Source organism: Scyliorhinus canicula, chromosome 10 (assembly GCF_902713615.1).
Source record: "Scyliorhinus canicula chromosome 10, sScyCan1.1, whole genome shotgun sequence".
NCBI lineage: Eukaryota > Metazoa > Chordata > Chondrichthyes > Carcharhiniformes > Scyliorhinidae > Scyliorhinus > Scyliorhinus canicula.
This window is the reverse complement of record NC_052155.1, coordinates 53,185,298-53,204,381: the sequence shown is the minus strand read 5'-3', so window position 1 is coordinate 53,204,381 and position 19,084 is coordinate 53,185,298. Positions and strand designations below refer to the sequence as shown.

Below are 19,084 nucleotides of genomic sequence, written 5' to 3'. Positions count from 1 at the left end.
AGCACCCGGAGGAAATGCAACACAGGCACGGGCAGAACGTGCAGACTCCGCACAGACAGTGACCCAAGCAGGGAATCGAACCTGGAGCCCTGTAGCTGTGATGCAACAGTGCTCACCCCCTGTGCTACCATACCGCCCACAAAAGAACGATCCAAAATAGCCCCATCCCCACTTGAAAGATGAAGGCTCTCCCCTGCCCTGTAACTTCGACCCCAGATTTTCAGGCTAGGGTCACAATAAGCCTGAAACATTAAAATTGAGTCACACTGGGGAAAAGGTTGGGAAGTAATGAAATACAGGGTCAACTTAACGACGTATGAAGCAATAGTGGTAGCAAGAAGTTGACTCTGTACAGGATTCATTCACCACAGTGAAGTTGCAACCAGTTGTATTCAACTGAAAGCCTTTTTGTCACATCCTCAATTTTTATTTCAACAAATCAAACTTGTATAAAAATTTCAGTGGCACTAATTTTTTTTCAAGAAGAGTCAAGTTAATTTCTTCAACCAAGAACGAGAAGAGAATGAACATAATGCCTGGCAGTCAGTTATGACGCGCAGATTCAATCAGCCAGCCAACTAACACCATAACAACAGCTGACTGAATCACAGCTGAACATTCCTGATTTCATTTTTTCATTAAGGTCGATAAGGGAACAACATGGCAGTGCTAGCAGAACACAGATGAAAAGACCCTGATGACATGAAAAGCTAAACTTTAACAGCAAGCTGAACTGTTAGCTACTGTTAGGTTCCACCTCACTGCATCGTGGTCAAGACGAACAATCTTTGCTTCCACAGTGGTCAGCCAACAAGTTTCTAGTGTATTAAAATAAATGGGCGTGGGGGAGGAAGGTGAAGAGAAATAAAGTAGAAAGCTTTGGCCAAAGACAGCAGAATTCATACTTGGCAGATTAGTGACTCCAAAGAACAACTCCTGTGCATGGTCATAGTCATCAATAAATCATTCGCCTTGCAAGCCTTCCTGCCCACAACAGAAACAAAACAGAAGAATTGTAAATGTTAATACAATCCGAGCTGAAACTACAGCAAACAATATTGCAAAAGGATAATGAACAAAACAGCATGATCAGCAACTTAAATTTTCTTTTCACATCAAACTGTCAAAAAATTACCATGAAACCAAATCATGAACAGCTAATGGAATAATATATTTTGAAGGATTAGCAAAATGTATATAAAATCGACGTGCCCAAACTTCCAATACAAAGCAGTTTATCATTACCTCTTGCAACACTTCTGCTTTCGATGGCTGTCCAAACATATTCAAAAGTCCAGACACAAATCAGAAACATTATCAATACCCCCACAGTTCACTGTTTGTTGCAATTTTTAGATTGACCGAAACATGTCACTCTTTCCGACATTCAACTTTTTTTTTTTCTAAATAATTTTTATTGAAAAATTTTGATTTTATACAACATTGACACACCTTAGTAAAATACCGAAAATAACAATAATATTAACAATCGTACACATTCGCCCCATCCCCATGAACAACCCAGCCGTTTAACAACAACGCAAATTAACTCACTATAAAGTTACAGAATAGACACTACAATATGCACCCCCCCCCAACAACCACCACCCTGGGTTGCTGCTGCTATTGACCAAGTTACGTATCTCTGAGCCAGGAAGTCCAGAAAAGGCTGCCATCGTTATAGAACCCTTGTATTGATCCTCAGGGCAAATTTGACCTTTTCCAATTTTATAAATCCCGCCATGTCACTGATCCAGGTCTCCACGCTTGGGGGCCTTGCATCCTTCCATTGTAACAGAATCCTTCGTCGGGCTACTAGGGACGCAAAGGCCAGGACACCGGCCTCTTTCCGCCTTCACTCCCGGCTCTACCGCAACTCCAAAAATCGCGAGTCCCCACCCTGGTTTGACCCTGGATCCAACCACCCTCGACACCGTCCCCCCCACCCCCCTTCCAGAATTCTTCCAGTGCTGGGCATGCCCAGAACATATGGGCGTGGTTCGCTGGACTCCCCGAACATCTGGTGCACCTGTCCCCACCCCCAAAGAACCTACTCATCCTAGTCCTGAACATGTGAGCCTGGTGCAGCACCTTAAATTGGATGAGACCTAAGCCTCGCACATGAGGAGGAAGAGTTGACTCTCTCCAAGGCCTCCGCCCAAGTCCCGTCCTCTATCTGCTCCCCGAGTTCCTCCTCCCATTTAACCTTCGACTCCTCCACCTCCTGCATTACCTTATAGATGTCAGAACACCTTCCCCTCTCCTACCCACCACCCCCGAAAGCACTCTGTCCATCGTCCCCTGCGAGGGCAGCAAAGGGAATCCCTCTACCTGTCGCCTAGCAAACGCCTTTACCTGCAGGTATCTGAAACATGTTCCCTTGGGGAAGGCCAAATTTATCTTCCAGTTCCCCAAGGCCCGCAAACCTCCCGCCAATAAACAGGTCTCCTCAATTTGCTGATGCCCGCCCTTTGCCACCCCCTGAATCCCCCATCCGTGTTTCCCGGGAGTGAACCGATGGTTGCCACCCAGTGGAGCCTCCATCGAGCCCCCTGTTTCCCCCGATGCCGTCTCCACTGTCCCCAGATCTTAGGGTCGCCGCACCACCCACCGGGCTCGTGGTAAACCTCTTAGGGGAGAGCGGCAACGGTGCCGTTACCCGTGGCACCCAGGCTTGTACCTCTACATGATGCCATCTCCATTCTTTTCCACGCCGCCCCTCCCCGCCTCTATCACCCATTTACGCACCATTGACACATTGGCTGCCCAATAGTACCCCAGAAGGTTGGGCAGCGCCAGCCCGCCTCTATCCCTTCCTCGCTCCAGGAACACCCCTCCTCACTCTCGGAGTCCCATGTGCCCACACAAAGCTCAGAATACTGCTGGTCACCCTCCTAAAGAAGGCCCTGGGGATAAATATGGGCAGTCACTGAAAAAGGAACAAGAACCTCGGAAGCACCGTCATTTTGACAGACTGTACCCTCCCCGCCAACGACAATGGCAGCATGTCCCACCTCCTGAACTCCTCCTCCATCTGATCTACCAGTCTGGTGAAGTTATGCTTGTGGAGAGTCCCCCAGTCCCTGGCCACTTGCACCCCCAGGTACCTAAAGCTCTCCCCTGCCCGCCAAAGCGGGAGCCTACCAATTCCTTCCTCCTGGTCTCCAGGGTGCACCACAAACCCTCGCTCTTGCCCAAGTTTAATTTATAACCTGAAAAGGCCCCAAACTCGGCTAGCAACTCCATCACTCCTGGCATCCCTCCCACCGGGTCCGCCACATACAGTAACAGGTCGTCGGCAAACAACAACACCCTATGTTCCTCTCCACCTCGCACCAAGCCTCTCCACCTCTCTGAATCTCTCAACGCCATCGCCAGCGGCTCGATTGCCAGTGCAAACAACAAGGGGGACAGGGGGCAACCCTGCCTGGTCCCTCGGTAAAGCCGGACGTACTCCGACCTCCTCCTATTCGTGGCCACGCACCGCCATCGGGGCCTCATATAGCAGCCTTACCCATCTATGAACCCTTCACCAAATCCAAACCTCCCCACACCTCCCATAGGTACCCCCACTCCACTCTATCGAAGGCCTTCTCCGCATCCAGCGCCACCACTATCTCTGCTTCCCCCTCAATCGCCGGCATCACGATGACATTCAACAATCTCCGCACATTCGTGTTCAGCTGCCTTCCCTTCACAAAACCTGTCTGGTCCTCGTGTACAACCCCTGGCACACAGTCCTCTATCCTGGTGGCCAGGATTTTTGCCAGCACCTTAGCATCCACGTTGAGGAGCGATATGGGCCTGTATGAACCACACTGCTGGGGGTCCTTGTCCTTCTTTAAAATTAACGAGATCAGCGCCCGCAACATCGTCGGGGGCAAAGTCCCCCCTTCCCACGCTTCGTTGAGTGTCCGCACCAGCAAGGGGCCCACTAGGTCCACAAACTTTTTATAAAATTCCACCGGGAACCCATCCGGCCCGTGCCTTCCATGACTGCATCTGCCCTATCCCCTTAACTAGCTCAATCGGCGCACCCAGCCCCTCACCCTTCTCCTCCTGCACCTTCGGGAAAGAAAGCCTGTCAAGGACCTCTCCATTCCCCTCCTATCCCCCGTTGGCTCCGACCGGTACAGTTTCCCCGTAAAAGTCCTTGGAGACCTCATTCACCTCTCCCCCTTCCGCACCACATTCCCACTCTTGTCTCTCACTCCAGCAATCTCCTTAGCCGCATCCCGCTTACGGAGCTGATGAGCCAGCATCCTACTCGCCTTTTCACCATGTTCGTACACTGCCCCATGTGCTTCCTCCACTGTGCCTCCGCCTTTCTAGTGGTCAGCAAATCAAATTTAGCCTGCAGGCTGCGCCTCTCCCCCAGCAGTCCCTCCTCTGGTGCCTCTGCATACCTCCTGTCCACCTCCAGCATCTTCCCCACCAGTCTATCCCTCTCGCCTCCTCTCCCTGTGTGCCCGGATGGATATCAGCTCCCCACGAATTACTGCCTTCAGGGCTTCCCAGACCATCCCCACCTGAACCTCCCCCGTATCATTCACCTCAAGGTACCCCTCATACTTGCCCAGACCCTCCTACACACCTCCTCCTCCACCAACAACCCCACATCCAACCGCCACAACGGACGTTGGTCCCGCACCTCCCCCATCTCCAACTCTATCCGATGCAGAGCGTGGTCGGAGATTGCGATGGCCGAATACTCGGCCTCCTCCACTCTCGGAATCAGTCCCCTACTCACCACGAAGAATCTATCCGAGAGTAGACCCTATGTACGTGGAGAAAAAAGAGTACTAGCGTGCCCTCGTCCTCACAAACCTCCATGGATCCACTCCACCCATCTGATCCATAAACCCTCTCAGTACCTTGGCCGCCGCCGGCCTCCTACCCGTCCTAGAGCTGGACCCGATCCAGTGAAGGATCCAACACCATATTAAGTCCCCCCCTATGATCAGACCTCCCGCCTCCAGATCCGGGATCCGTCCCAACATACGCCTCATAAAGCCCGCATCGTCCCAATTTGGGGCATACACACTAGCCAGTACCACCTTCTCTCCTTGTAGCCTGCCCCTAACCATCACATACCTACCCCCCTTATCTGCCACCACCTCCGATGGAATCGAAATAATGGTGCCGGTCCAAATAAGTTACCACAGGCGCGCGGGCTGCAACATTCCGAACTTTATCTTTTTCTATAAAGCACCTCTTTCGTCCGATTAATCCGGACCGCCGCTTAGCCACATCCGCACTCCAATCCTGGTAGATCCGTACTACCCCATTCTCCCAATTGCTGCTCTTCACCTTCTTGGCCCAGCGCAGCACGCACCTCCCGATCACTGGAACCGGTGGAACCTCACCAGGCACCGCAAGCGGGGGTTCATCTTCCTTGGGCTCCTGGCCAGCACCCTGTGCGCTCCCATCCAGCTCCAAGGGCAGGTGGAATGACCCGGCCCCCACGAGCGAATTCAGCATTACAGCCACGTAGGCTGTCAGGTCCGATCCCTCCAGCCGCTCCGCAGGCCCAAGATCCGCAGGTTTTTCCACCTCGTGCGGTGATCCAGCTCCTCGAAGTGTTCCTGCCACTTCTTGTGGAGTGCCTCGTGTACCTCCACCGTACTCACGAGGACCACGGCCTCCTCCTCTCGTTCAGTGGCCTGCGTCTGCAACTCCTTGATGGCAGCACCCTGGGTGACTGAATCTCTGAAAGCCTTCTGTTCGTTCCTGCAGAGAGCTCAGTACCTCATCCTTGAATTCTTTAAAGCAGCGCAGGAGATCAATTTGTTGCTCCTGGGCCCAGAGCCTCCATTCCTCTGGAGCTTTGTCGGTGGCCATCTTGGATCCCTTCCCCCGTTTTTTCTGAGGAGCTGCTGCTGTTTTTTCCCCCCTTTCCACTCCGAGTTCGAGCCATGGACTGCGGGAAAATCGTTCAGCACACCTTCCCCCACCGGGAGACGTCGAAAAATTTCCGTTTTGGGCTCTCAAAAGAGCCGAAAAGACTCTTTAAAACGGGAGCTGCCAAATGTGTGGCTTCCTACTCCATCACAGCCACCAGAAGTCCCGACATTCAACTTATTAAACAGGAAGGCCCCGAACCTCCCCAGTCTGCCCATAATTCTCCCCAGACTCTCCAGGGGGTCTGATGCAAACAGCAACAGGTTGTTTGCGTATAGCTACACTCTGTGTTCTTACTCCCCCTCACATTCCCCTTTACTGACCCCCTTCATCAAGGGCTCTATCACCAGCGCATAACTGCGGTGAAAGTGGACACCCCTACCTCGTTCCCCTGTCCAACCTGAAACTCCGTGAACTCATCTAATTTGTCCGTACACCTCGCTGCTGGGGGCCACATACGGCAGATGCACCACGCTACAAACCTCAACCAACCTGAACCTTCCCAGGATATTAAACAAGTACCTCCACTCCAGTCGGTCGAAAGCTTTCTCCGCATGTAGAGGCTACTACCTCCGTACCCTACTTCGATGCAGTCATAATCACGTTTTTAAAAATGGTTTTTATTCTCCATTTTCACATTTCCTTCAAACTTTACACACCCACCCACAGACAGTAAACGGTAACAAATACAAAATCAATCCCCTTAACATAACAACGATCCATCCTCCCACCACCCCAAACAACGGCCCACCTGTCAATATATGCAATTCAATAAACAAACACTCTCACGTGGAAACAAAAAAAAAACAAGGAGAAAAAAAGGAGTCCGGGACCGCCCATGGTCACCAGTTAACCTGTGGAGTACACTGCCCCCCCCCCCCCCCCCCCCACCCCCCCCCCCCCCAAACCCCCCAACCCAATGCCATCCAACCTCTGAAAGGTACCGTACATGATACCAAGAGTTGTAAACACTCTTTCCCCCCCCCCCTCCTCCAACTCCTCCCGTCACTGCCTCTTGTAAAACTCCTCCCCCCCCAACCTCGGTTCCTTCCCTCCAACCTTCCAACCCCGGTTAGGAACCACTCAGACCCTGTTCTGCCAGGCTCCGATGGCCGCAGCCCCCCCCCCCCCCCCCCCCCCCGCTCCCGTTCACTGGCTGGCTTAAACCGACAGCGTGGAGGCCCCCGCCCGTAACCCTTTCCCCTTGCCCGGCCGTAGAAAGCACAGAATCCACTTTTAGCACACAAATCCCGCATATCCACCTACGCCCCAAAGAGCCCTCACTTTCGAGTGAAAGTCACATCACTTCCTTGTCCAAATATATACAACATTGGCTCCTTTAGCCCATACACCCGAACGCAGTGAAACAAAAAAGAAGAAAATACAGTCATGAGTTACATCGCACATGCCCATTTCTCACAGTCCTTCTCCTTCGCAAACTCTTCTGCTTCCGCCGTTCCAAAATAAAAAGTCCATGAGCTTGCAAGTCAACCCTCAGCTTCGCTGGATATACAATGCCGCACTGCACCGTGGTAATGAACAGTGCCCTCTTGCCTGGTTGAAGGCCAGCCCGCCTCCTCGCTAGCTCCACCGTAAAGTCCTTGTATACACATACCAGCTCCAGCCCACCACCACCCACTTCTGCTTGGCCCAGCACAGGACCTTGTCCTTCACACTCTACCCACGGAAGCACAGAGTCACTACCCTTGGCGGCTCACTCGCCTTTGGTACAGGTCTCCACGACCGATGAGCCCGATCCAGTTCATATCGGGAGGGATCCTCCCCCTCCCCCAATAGTTTCACCAGCATCGCGGCAAAATACTCAGTCGGCCTCGGCCCTTCAACTCCTTCGGGCAGCCCCACAATCCTCAAATTCTGTCACCTGGATCTGTTTTCCAGGTCTTCTATTTCTCCTCGCAGATCCTTGTTAATCTCCATCACCTTCCGCATCTCCTTCCCCATCGAGGTAAGTTGATCACTGTGCTGCAATAATGTCTCCTCCATTTCCTTCAGTGCCTACCCTTGCTCCCACACCTCCGCCACTGCGCTCACCACCGCTGTCGTCACCGGGGAAATCGCCTCCAACAGGACACTCAAAACCTCCCTCATCTCCTTCCTCATTTTCTCCATGTATTTTGTAAACTGCCTTTCGAATTCCACAGCCATTACATTAGTTATTTCTTCAGCCGTAAGCAATGCGGCCTCCCCTTGTGCTCCAGCCTCCATTTTCCTTGGTGACCTTTCCACTCCCCGACGGACCTTCAACTATTTGTTTTTACTGCCGTTTTTTTGCTCACCCTCGACATTTTCCTTTACTGTGCCTTCACTGCGCCTCCTCTGTGCCTTCTCCCTGCTTTTGCCGCCTCCGTGGACCCTGGGACCGGGCCTAAAGCCCCGAAATGCAGTTCCCGAACATTGCGCGGCTGCCTCCCGCCCCGCCGAGTCATAATCATGTTTAATAGCCTCCTGATGTTACTGGAAAGGTACTTGCCCTTATAAAACCCTTTGGTTCTCGGTGACCACCCCCAGAACGAATCCCTCCATCTTCCTCCCCACTAACTTGGCCAACACTTTCACATCCGTGTTTAGCAGTGAAATAGGTCTATCTGACCCACACTCCCAACAGGTCCTTCCCCTTCTTCAGGATTAGCGTGATCGACACCTGCGGCAGTGTCTCAAGTTCCTCCCCCTTCTCCAGCGCCTCGCTAAACATCCCAAGCATATGCGATGCCAACTCCGTCACTTCATCCCCCTTACACTATCACACACCCCCCCCCCCCCCCCCCCCCCCCCCCCAGCTCGAACAGTTCCTCCAGCGCCTGCCTGCTCTCTTCATCCAGTCTTGGAAACTCCAGGTCATCCACAAACCGCCCCATTTCTCCTTCCTCTCCACCCGGTTCGATCCTGTACAGCTTCTCATAATGCTCCCTAAATGCCTCATTAATCTTCCTCAGCTCCAACACAACCTCCCCCTCCCGAGTCTGCAGCCTCAGAATTTCCCTGGACACGGCCTGCCTCCGTAGCTGGTGGGCCAGCATACGGCTCGCCTTCTCTCCATATTCATATTGCACCCCTCCTCGCCGTCTGTAGCTGCTCCACTGCCTTCCCTGTCATCAGCCTGTCAAACCTCCCCTGTAACCTTTTTCTTTCCGCCAACCCCTCCTTGGTGGAAGCTCTCGAATACTTTCTGCCCATCTCAACTATCTCGTCTAACAACTGTCCATACTCCTCCCTCCACCTCCTGTCCCTGTGCACCTTGAATGAGATAACCTCTTCCCGAACCATTGCCTTCAATACCTCCCAGAACATGACCACCGACACCTGCCCAATCTGATTCCGCTTCACATAATCTCCGATCACCGACCGCACCTTCTTACTGAAGGCAAAAGCCCCAAATCCATCCCTGCCTCTCCTCCTGCCTCGAGCTAAGTCTGACCTCCAACCAGTGCGGTACATGTATGTGATAATGACTCCCGCGTACTCCCCCTCCAGCACCCCCACCAACACTGCTCGGCTTACTACAAAACAGTCCGTTTTGGAGTATACATTGTACACATGCGAGAAGGAATACTCCCTCCCCCGTGGGTTCCTAAACCTCCCCAGATCCACCGTTTCCATCCGTTCCATAAATCCTCCCAACGTCTTCGCCCTCCTCAACCTTAATATTGACTTGGGGCTCGACCTATCCACGCTCCGTTCCAGCCCCATAATCAACTGATGCATGTCCAGTTTGGAATAGATCCCAGCAACTCCTTCACAAACCCCACGGTGTCCCAATTCGGTGCATATACGTTCACTAGCACCAGCGGTGTTCTCTCCAACACCCCGCTTACTAGGGTCCCGCACTTCCTTGGTCCCGACAAACCCCATCCATTTGCTCAGAAAGATGGCCTCTTTTGCGACTTTGAATCAAACCCCGAATGGAATGCCTGACCTAAGTATCTTTTCTCAACTTGACCTGATCCTTCACCAGGAGGCGCATCTCCTGCAGAAAGACCAACCCCACCTTAAAACTCCAAGTGCGAGAACACCCGAGACCTCTTCACCGGGCCATTCAGTAAGTTCCATGTTGCAAACCTTATAGGAGGCTTAAGCCTCCCCTCCCCTCCACCTGTACCCCCTTATAAACTTATTGCCCCCTAACGTACAACAACGACAAAATCACCCAACCCCAAAATAAAACGCCCTCCAGCCCCCACAATACCTGCATCTTCCGACCTCTGCTGTTCCAGCTCCTCCAACTCCCATCAACATTCAGTTCTCCCCCAATTTATGGTCTCTTACAAAGTCATTAGCCTCTTCTGGAGTTTCAAAATAATACTCCCAACCATCGAAAATTACCCACAGATTTGTTGAGTACAATATCACAAACCGTATTTTTCTTCGGTATAGCACCGCTTTGGCTTTGTTACATCCGGCATCCCTATTCGCCAGCTCTGCACCGAGATCTTGGTAAATTCGGACCCGGTTCCCTTCTCATTCGCTGTTCCGCTCATTTCAGGATCTATTCCTTCTCCACAAACTGATGGAGCCTCGCAATCACTGCCCGCGGTGGCTCTCCAGCTCTCGACTTTTGCCTTGGGGACCTGTGCACGCTGTCCACCAGCATCCTTGAAACGTAACTCGTGGCAGTTGTACTTTCCACACCCTCTTGCAGGTCAACGATACACAGGTTCTCTCTTCACCTCCCCCCCCTCCCCCAAGCTGGGACGTTTTGATGCCACACCCTCTCAAATGCTACCTTGATGTCAAGTGGAGGCACTCTCACCTCACCTGTTTATTATAATAATAATAATACCATAGTAATGATAATCGCTTATTGTGACAAGTGGGCTTCAATGAAGTTACTGTGAAAAGCCCCACAACCACCCCTTTAAGCTGTTCAAGCAGTCACCAGTTTAGCTAGTGAGTGGGATGCTACGTCTTTGATGATCTCATTGCAGCAATTGTTGGCCTGATTTAAAAATAAAATTAATTTATAATGCCCAATTTTTTTTTTCCAATTCAGGGGCAATTTTAGCGTGGCCAATCCATGTACCCTGCACATCTTTGGGTTGTGGGGGTGAAACCCACGTAAAAATGAGAATGTGCAAACTCCACACAGACAGTGACCCAGAGCCGGGATCGAACATGGGACCTCTGTGTCATCACGCAGCAATGCTAACCACTGTGCCACGGTGCTGCCCTTGTTGGCACAATTAAGCTGTTGGAAGCTCGTCTTGAAGTCCAAAGCTCATCTTGGGGTCAAATGTGACACAAGTTTGGAACATACTGTTGCCAGCACAAGTATGTAGGCACTAGCTAGGGAACGGAGTTTGGAGTGAAGACCAAAAACCACAACGTCCTAATGTTCAATTGGAAATTTCTGCTGATCCAGTACTGGTTGTCTGACAAGCATTCTGATAAATTTAGCAACAGTAAAGGGGTTCAGAGGGGTGGCTGTGGGGTAGAGCTGAGTACGTCACCACACATTTGATCACTAATTCTGTGTTGTTAGCTAATGTTGTCGAGGGGCAACATGCAGATGAGAAGTCCACGGGAATCAAGTATATATTATTGGAGGCCACCAGATGTTACTTTACAGGAGGAGAAAGGGAAACCTTTGCAAGTAATGATCAGGCTACAATTGGATAGGTCAGCAAGGAACAATGTTAAACAGCCCTGCAAAGCTGTATAACATTGGAGGAGGATAGTAGGGTCAGCTGTGTGAAAGACTGCAGGTAGGCAAAGAAGGGAAGGCAAGTATAGTTTACCTTTGTCATCCATGGCACCATTTGTGACTTTAAGAGCTGTTTTGGTCCTGTGGTAGACATGGAAACCTGAGTGGATGGAAGAACTGGCACATAGTTCCTTAAAGATGGCTGCCGAACATAGAGAGATTTGTTAGCAAAACATATGGGATCTTGTGCTTCATAAATAGAGGTGTTGAATATGGAAGCATGTAAGTTATGCTGAAACTATATAGAAGCAAATTACTGCGGATGCTGCAATCTGAAACCAAAGAGAAAATGCTGGAAAATCTCAGCAGGTCTGGCAACTGTAAGGAGAGAAGATAGCTAACGTTTCGAGTCCAGATGACCCTTTGTCAAAGCTAAAGACAGCGAAAGTGGGAAAAAAATTATACTGTGGAGTGAGAATGAAAGATGAGTCATAGCCACAGAAACCAGGGAAACAGGGTGCTAATAGCCACAGAAAGCAAGGGGAAAGAATACTAATGGCAGTTCCCAGAGAGAACAAAAGGTGTGAACGGCCAAACTGCAGAGAAACTAACATCAGAGAGTAAACTATGACAGATGTGGGGGGAGGGGAAGCAAAGGGGAGAAAGGGTAGGGAAACATGGATAAGATGGGGGGTGGTAAATATATATAAAGAAAGGCAAGAGAGAAAGAAATGGTAAAAGACAATTAAAATGGATTGGATTGGATTTGTTTGTTGTCACGTGTACCGAGGTACAGTGAAAAGTATTTTTCTGCAAGCAGCTCAACAGATCATTAGAAAAGGGAATTAAACAAAATTCAAGAAAATACATGAGAATACATAATAGGGCAATGAAATGGGATGAAAAGAAATGGGTCGAGGTGGGAGGAACAACTGGAGGAACAACGTCTCACCTTCGGCACGCTACAGCCTTCCAATCTCAACATTGAATTCTACAAGAAGTATAGTAGATTGACAGGTTTGAGTAAGCTAAACAAAGAAAAAGCATTCCTATTAACAGATAGTACCAGGACTACGCATCACAGATTTAAGATTTTGAGCAGGAGATGCAGGGGGTGGTGAGGAAGAACAATGTTATGCAGCAAGTTGCCGTGATCTGGAACTCACTGCCTCGAGAGTGGAGGAAGTGGAGACAATCATTGAAATTGGATGAGCATCTAAGGGAAATAAAATTGCATTGTGTGGAGGTGGAACGAGGACTGGATCACTTAACAGACAGCCAATGTGGACTTGAAGGGCGAGGGCAGGAGCAAACTTGAGGACATTTTGCCCAGCGGGCTGGTGGAAGGGAACGATGCATTGGGGCAACTGATTGGATTGTCTCTATCTTAGTCACAAATAAGTCCTTGAGCTCCTTCCACTTGCTGTTGGAGGCACAGTTTAGGGATTTGGATAACGTTTGTCATTTGTAACACTTAAGCTATACCAGAGTCCACCTGGTAGCAACATCTTCCATAATTCTCCCATTCTCTTTCTTATCATCTTCAACTGGTAATCTGCAAACCATGTTCAAAGGAAACAGTCCAAAATAACATCTGATAAGTAAGTGTTCAGTGTGTAATTTTCGCTGAAGAACGACAACAACTAAAGCAAAAGGAGGTATTATTGGAACTGTAGTTGTTGAGGCTTATACTGTAATTCAGCTAAAGAGTGTGGGGGTGGATGGAAGGGGTGAAGAAAAGGCATCAAGACTAAGGGACCAGTTAAACTGAGAATACATATGATGGTTGTCTTCAGATTTTCTTTTCCAAAAATATACTTTATTCATAAAATCTCTCAAGAAAAACCTGACAAATACATGTAAAATTGTCATAACAGTAAAGTATGATAATATTCACATTTTCTCCAGAGGTCAGGTTGCAATCTGAGGTGCATTAATTTAGTAATGAGAACAAAAGTACCCATTTCATTTTCTACGGAACATGGCGCGACCCATCCTTCGCAACAACGGGGACAATTAGAACCTCAATGCGTAATGACGCTTGGTGTTTGCGTACTGGGAGTCCATGCACAGCTTGATGAAACCACACACAAAGGCGGCCACCAGGATGGGGCGGCGTTGGGGGCGTTCCTCTCTCCCTTATCCAGAGATTGGTGCATGGTGTCCCATCGGATACAATCCATCTTGGATCTCCAGATGAATTTGAAGACAGCTCGGATGACTGCTGCGGCACAAGACCATGGTATGAGCCACACCTGTGCCACGTACAGCAACACGGAGAGTACCTCACACCTGATGACCAGGCTTTTGCCCGCAATGGAGAGGGAGCTTTGCTCCCACATGCCCAGTTTCTGTCGTACCGTAGCGATATGTTCCAGTTTGGTCGCCGCCCCAGCCGTTCTGAACCATAAACCCAGTACCGTCAGGTAATCTGAACTGACGGTGAAGGGAAAAAAGGACTAGTCAGCCCATTTCCTGAAGAACATGGCCTGTCTTTAGCTTACTAAGATTAAGGACCAGGCACCACATGGATTTCATGCAGTAAGGAACAGCATCCTGACTATATTACTGTTCCTTCCCTCTCATTGGCTCAAAATTCTGGAGCTCCCTGCCAGAACTGTGGATGGACCAGTCACAAAAGCAGCGCACTACCATCTTCTCAAAAGCAATTAAAGTCGGAGTTTTTTCCTAACACAGAAAGAGGTCCTTCGGCCCATCATGCCCGTGCTGGCCATCAAGCACCTGTATTCTCATCATATTTTCCAGCATTATGCCCGTAGCCTTGTCTGCTGTGGCATTTCAAGTGCTCATCTGAATATTTCTGAAATGTTGAGGGTTTCACCCCTACCACCCTTTCAGGCAGTGAGTTTGAGATTCCCACCACCCTTTGGATCAAAACATTTCCCCCCAAATCCCCTCTAAATCTCCTGCCCAATTACTGTAAATCTATGCTCCCTGGTTATTGACCCCTCCGCTAAGGGGAAAAGTTGGTTCTTGTCCACCCTATCTATGCCCCTGATATTTTTCTGCATCTTAATCAGGCCCGCTCGGCCTTTTCTGCTTCAAGGAAATATTTTCCTGGTTTCTCTTCAGCTCCTCTGTACCCTGATCCTGAGACCCCTGATTTTGGTCATGGGAACTGAGCCCTGGGGATCAAACCACCATCCCCCGATTTGTTGGAGGGTGGGTAATAAGTGCTGGTCTTGCCAGTGACTCTCATTCCCATAAACGAATACTGTAGCAACAAAAGGACAATCCTCTGGCTTTGAATTATGATTTGACCTGGTTTGATGCACTCTGATGAGTTGTGTTGTTGGTCTGCCCTGATTGATGGTTTGTCCTAGTGATGTGATTGGTTATACACCCAGTCCCATGCTATGCAGCTTAAGTATGAGAGTTTGAAGAGGAGGTCTAATGTAAAGATACTGTAGCTATTTTCTCGAAGCACAGTATGAATTATGACTAATAGAAATAAAATAAAATGCTGCATAGTTATTTGAACACAGGGATTCTTTACTGCGCCAAGACCACCTATATTATAGTGATTGCAGCTGTGGTGGCTTTGTTTCTGTATCATGCACTCAGGCATGTTGTTACTTTGTAATTGATAAACATTTCACGTTTGGCACCACGGGGCAGTGTAAATGTGGAACAATGAGCCCATTACCAGTTAACATGGGGTTGTGAAGGTAATAAAAAACAGAGCAAATCTCATGTTCCATGTTATCTGAATCCCTCTTTTGCATTGCTGGAACGCATTGCAGTCTCCCTCGTTCTAACTGTCTCACAAGCAGAATGGGTTATTCAGTTCTTGATGGCTTTGTATTTTCCAACAACCAAGTAATTTTTTATTGCACATTTCGGCAATAGTTTTCCCTGAAATTTGCTTGGATCAGGGTGAATAAAAGACAGACGGTCAGTTTTTTTATAACCTGCAGCCTGATTAGGCTCAGAGTGGAAGGTGCCAGTAAGGCCAAGTAAAACTGAAGATCAAAGAGGCCAGCATCATTGTGAAATCAATGAGAATAATTAGAAGTTGAGAATTTACCATATCTATATCTGTAATTGAGTTATTGAGAAGGCTGTTGTCTGATCGTGCCTTTGGGAAAGGTGGAAGGTAGTGATTGATAATTGAATGTTCGTTTTTCAACCTTTTGCCTTTCTGTTTTCTTCGACAATAATACACTGTTTTGTCAGCAATTGGTGATTAATTTGAAGTATATGTCCACATTTGTTTGCTGAGAGATCTGTTCATTAATTTGTTGCTGATAAGGTTTACACAGCTAACGTGTCCCCATTTATAAATTTCCCATTGTACTCGAAACTCCTTTGAGCATTGATTTATTTTTCTCTAAAACTGTTGCAGTTCGATCTTTGCCTTCAATTGTGAAGCATTTTGAAGAAGGCTTGTAAATTTGAACTGTTACTGTAATACATGAAATTGTTTCAAGTCCAATTGTTGCAAATATTTTTTCAGCATTGTGTGGCATTTAATCTGTACAGTATCTGATAAAGAAAGGTTTTCTGTTGTTGGGGTGGGACTTGAGATTCTGACAGGAGTTCTGAAAACCAGATGTTGCAGCCTGTTGAGAATTTTACCTGTCTCCTCCAGTGGCCCAGTTTGCAACAGCAGCATTTAGTGTCATTCTGAACCATATTGGTAGTAGGGCCTGGGCCCAATTTCAAAAATTATTTTCAGGGGACATTGGTGTCACTAACTTGGCCAGCATTTTTATTGCCTATCCCTCATTGTCCTTGAGAAGGTGGATAGCCGACACCTTGAATCGTTGCAGTCCATGTGGTATGCATACATATACCCACAGTGCTGTTCAGGCAGGGTGTTTCAGGATTTTGACTTGGTGACAGTGGAGGAACAATTATATTGTTCCGAGTCAGAATGGTGAGTTACTTGCCACATGATTCCTAGCCCCTCTTGTGTGTGCATAAACATCTGATAAAGCATCTAGGAATTTAGAATATATTTACAGAAGCCTACAACTTGCTGTTGAGTCTTGCATGTTCATAAAGTGAACCATGTGTTCAGGTACATTTTATTGTGTCCCAAAAAGGGACAGGGTCTACTGGAGAGTTTGGACAGAAATTAGGACAAACTGTCACATACAGCCTCGTGTTCACAGTTTGTCATTTTGCTGATATACATCATTATTTTAAAAAAATAGCCCAAATCATTGGCTTCGTGAACTCTAACCCTGTCATCTTGTACAAAAAGGTCCTCTTGTACAAAAAGGTATGTTTTTTTTTTAAAAGGGGGACTTGATGGCACAATGGGTTAGTACACAGACCTTTTACATGAAACCAATGAGATTAATGGCTGTCAATAACTTTGATTTCATAATGTTTTTTTAAAATTCCAATTAAGGGGCAATTTAGCGTGGCCAATCCACCTACCCTGCACATCTTTGGGTTGTGGGATGAGACCCACAGGACACTGGGAGAATGTACACACTCCGCATGAACAGTGACCCAGGGCTGGGATTGAACCCAGGTCCTTGGTGCCATGAGGCAGCAGTGCTAACAACTGAGTCACCAAGTCACCCAATTTCATAATATGTTTAATCTCTTGTTTGACGTATTCTCAAAATACCATTTTACTAATATTAATTTACCATTATGTTTGGAGGTCTAAACATGATTTTCAGTTGTGAATTAGATTATGGTTGAGACTGACTGTATCTCCCCTGTTACGCACTCACAAAGGGCCCTTTCCTTGTCGACCAATTTACTGTCTAGCCTCTGTGTTGCAATCTTAAGCACACAGTGGATTTCTCTCAAGTATCTTTGTGATGTATGTAGGAATTTCATATATATTGTGTTATATATATATTTGGTGCAGTAAGAGTTAAAAGCCTGGGATAGTATTTGACTGCTGCAGTCATACTTTAAAAAATTTTGGTTTGAAATGCAGCAGACAAGTTTTGGAGACTCATGTAATTAAAGCATTGTAAAAGCAAGATCATAATTCATAGAATCCCTACAGTGCAGAAGGAGGCCACTTGGCCCATCGAGTCTGGCCCTTGGAAAGAGCACCCTACGTCAGCCCATACCTCCACCCTTCTCCTGTAATCCACCTAACCTTTATGGCACTAAGGGGCAATTTAGCATGGCCAATCCACTTAACCTGCACATCTTTGGACTGTGGGAGGAAACCCGTGCAGACAAAGGGCCAACGTGCAAGCTCCACGCAGACAGTCACGCGAGGCTGGAATTGAACCCAGGACCCTGGAGCTGTGAGGCAACAGTGCTAACCACTGTGCCACCATGCTGCCCAGCCAGGGATATTGTTTGCTGAAGTTGGGCTGATGGACTTCTGTTAATATTAAGAGGGTCCCCTGAGGAGTAGATAATTGGAGACACTTTGTTTAATCTTAGAATATATTGTAGTTAATGGGAGGAGCCAGGGCTAAAGCAGGCAAGTGTTGAGGGTTTAGTTTAGTTTTAGATTGGGATGTGAACAGACAAGAAGTTGTGCTCTCAAAATAGTACGGTTAGATCTGTCTGTGGACAGGCTAGCAGTTACTGGAGAAAGTCAGTTACAGTTTTAATTGTGGAAAGACCAGCAGCTGATCTCAAGACAGTGAGTTAAAGATTCGTCCGTGAACAGAATAGGAACAATTTGAACCCGGATCCCTGGTGCTGTGAGGCAGCAGTGCTAACCACTGTGCCACCATGCCGCCCTGTTGGATATCGGTTTCTCAAAGTAGTTTATCCAAGACATGTTTACAGCAAGTATTCCTGAGTCTGCGAACTGTATTTAAAAGTGACTTTTGAACTGAGATGGGTGTTGTTTGAGTGGTGATAAAGGTAGTGGTTGGGATTATATTGGGAAACATTGTTTGACTGGTAATTATAAGCTATTTGTCTTTATGATAAAGTTAGTAATGCCGTCTTCGTAATAAAGTTTGTTTTAATAGACCATATCCCTATTTGTGCATAAAATCTCTCCTGGACCAAAGTATCCTGTCCTCTCAGTCTTAAAAAAAATTAAATAAAATATTTCAGTTTCTGTCCGGTATCCTAGCAACTGATGGGGGCCTGGTCCGGGTACATAATAGCTTGAGGTGCCTATTTAATATGTTCTTTACGTTGGCCTTGAGTATTGGTAAAATAATTTTGAAATTTGCTGAGTAAGATTTTCAGCAAACAGTGGTGAAGACTGCGGAAAGAAATTGAATATGTCGGCAAATTAGCAAAGTGAGCAGACAGGTAGATTTAATGAGCTGAATTTTTGCTCCAGCCTCTGGGTGGGAGTGGTGGAATCGGGAACAGTGTGGACGCAGCCACAGGCTGCGTGGTGCAGAGGTGGCCTTCTGAATGGTCGCCCTTGGTGCTGTGGCACTTTATCCAACTGTCTTAAAGAAAAACAGCCGCTAGCTCGCCACAGTACACATCCCACATTCATGCCTACTCGTATGAACTCATGCCCCTGCACCCGCCACCCATGGTATCCTGCATTCCAACCTATGCCCCCTACCAATGTCATTTTATAGCCTCCATTCCATCTCA

General features: G+C 48.1%; 1 protein-coding gene across 3 annotated transcripts in view; it reads left to right on the top strand.

Moving 5' to 3' along the window:
* LOC119972369 (KAT8 regulatory NSL complex subunit 1-like) overlaps nt 1-19,084 on the top strand; it is a 341,283-nt gene that overhangs the window by 213,782 nt on the left and 108,417 nt on the right. The gene's annotated exons all lie outside the window — the stretch shown is intronic.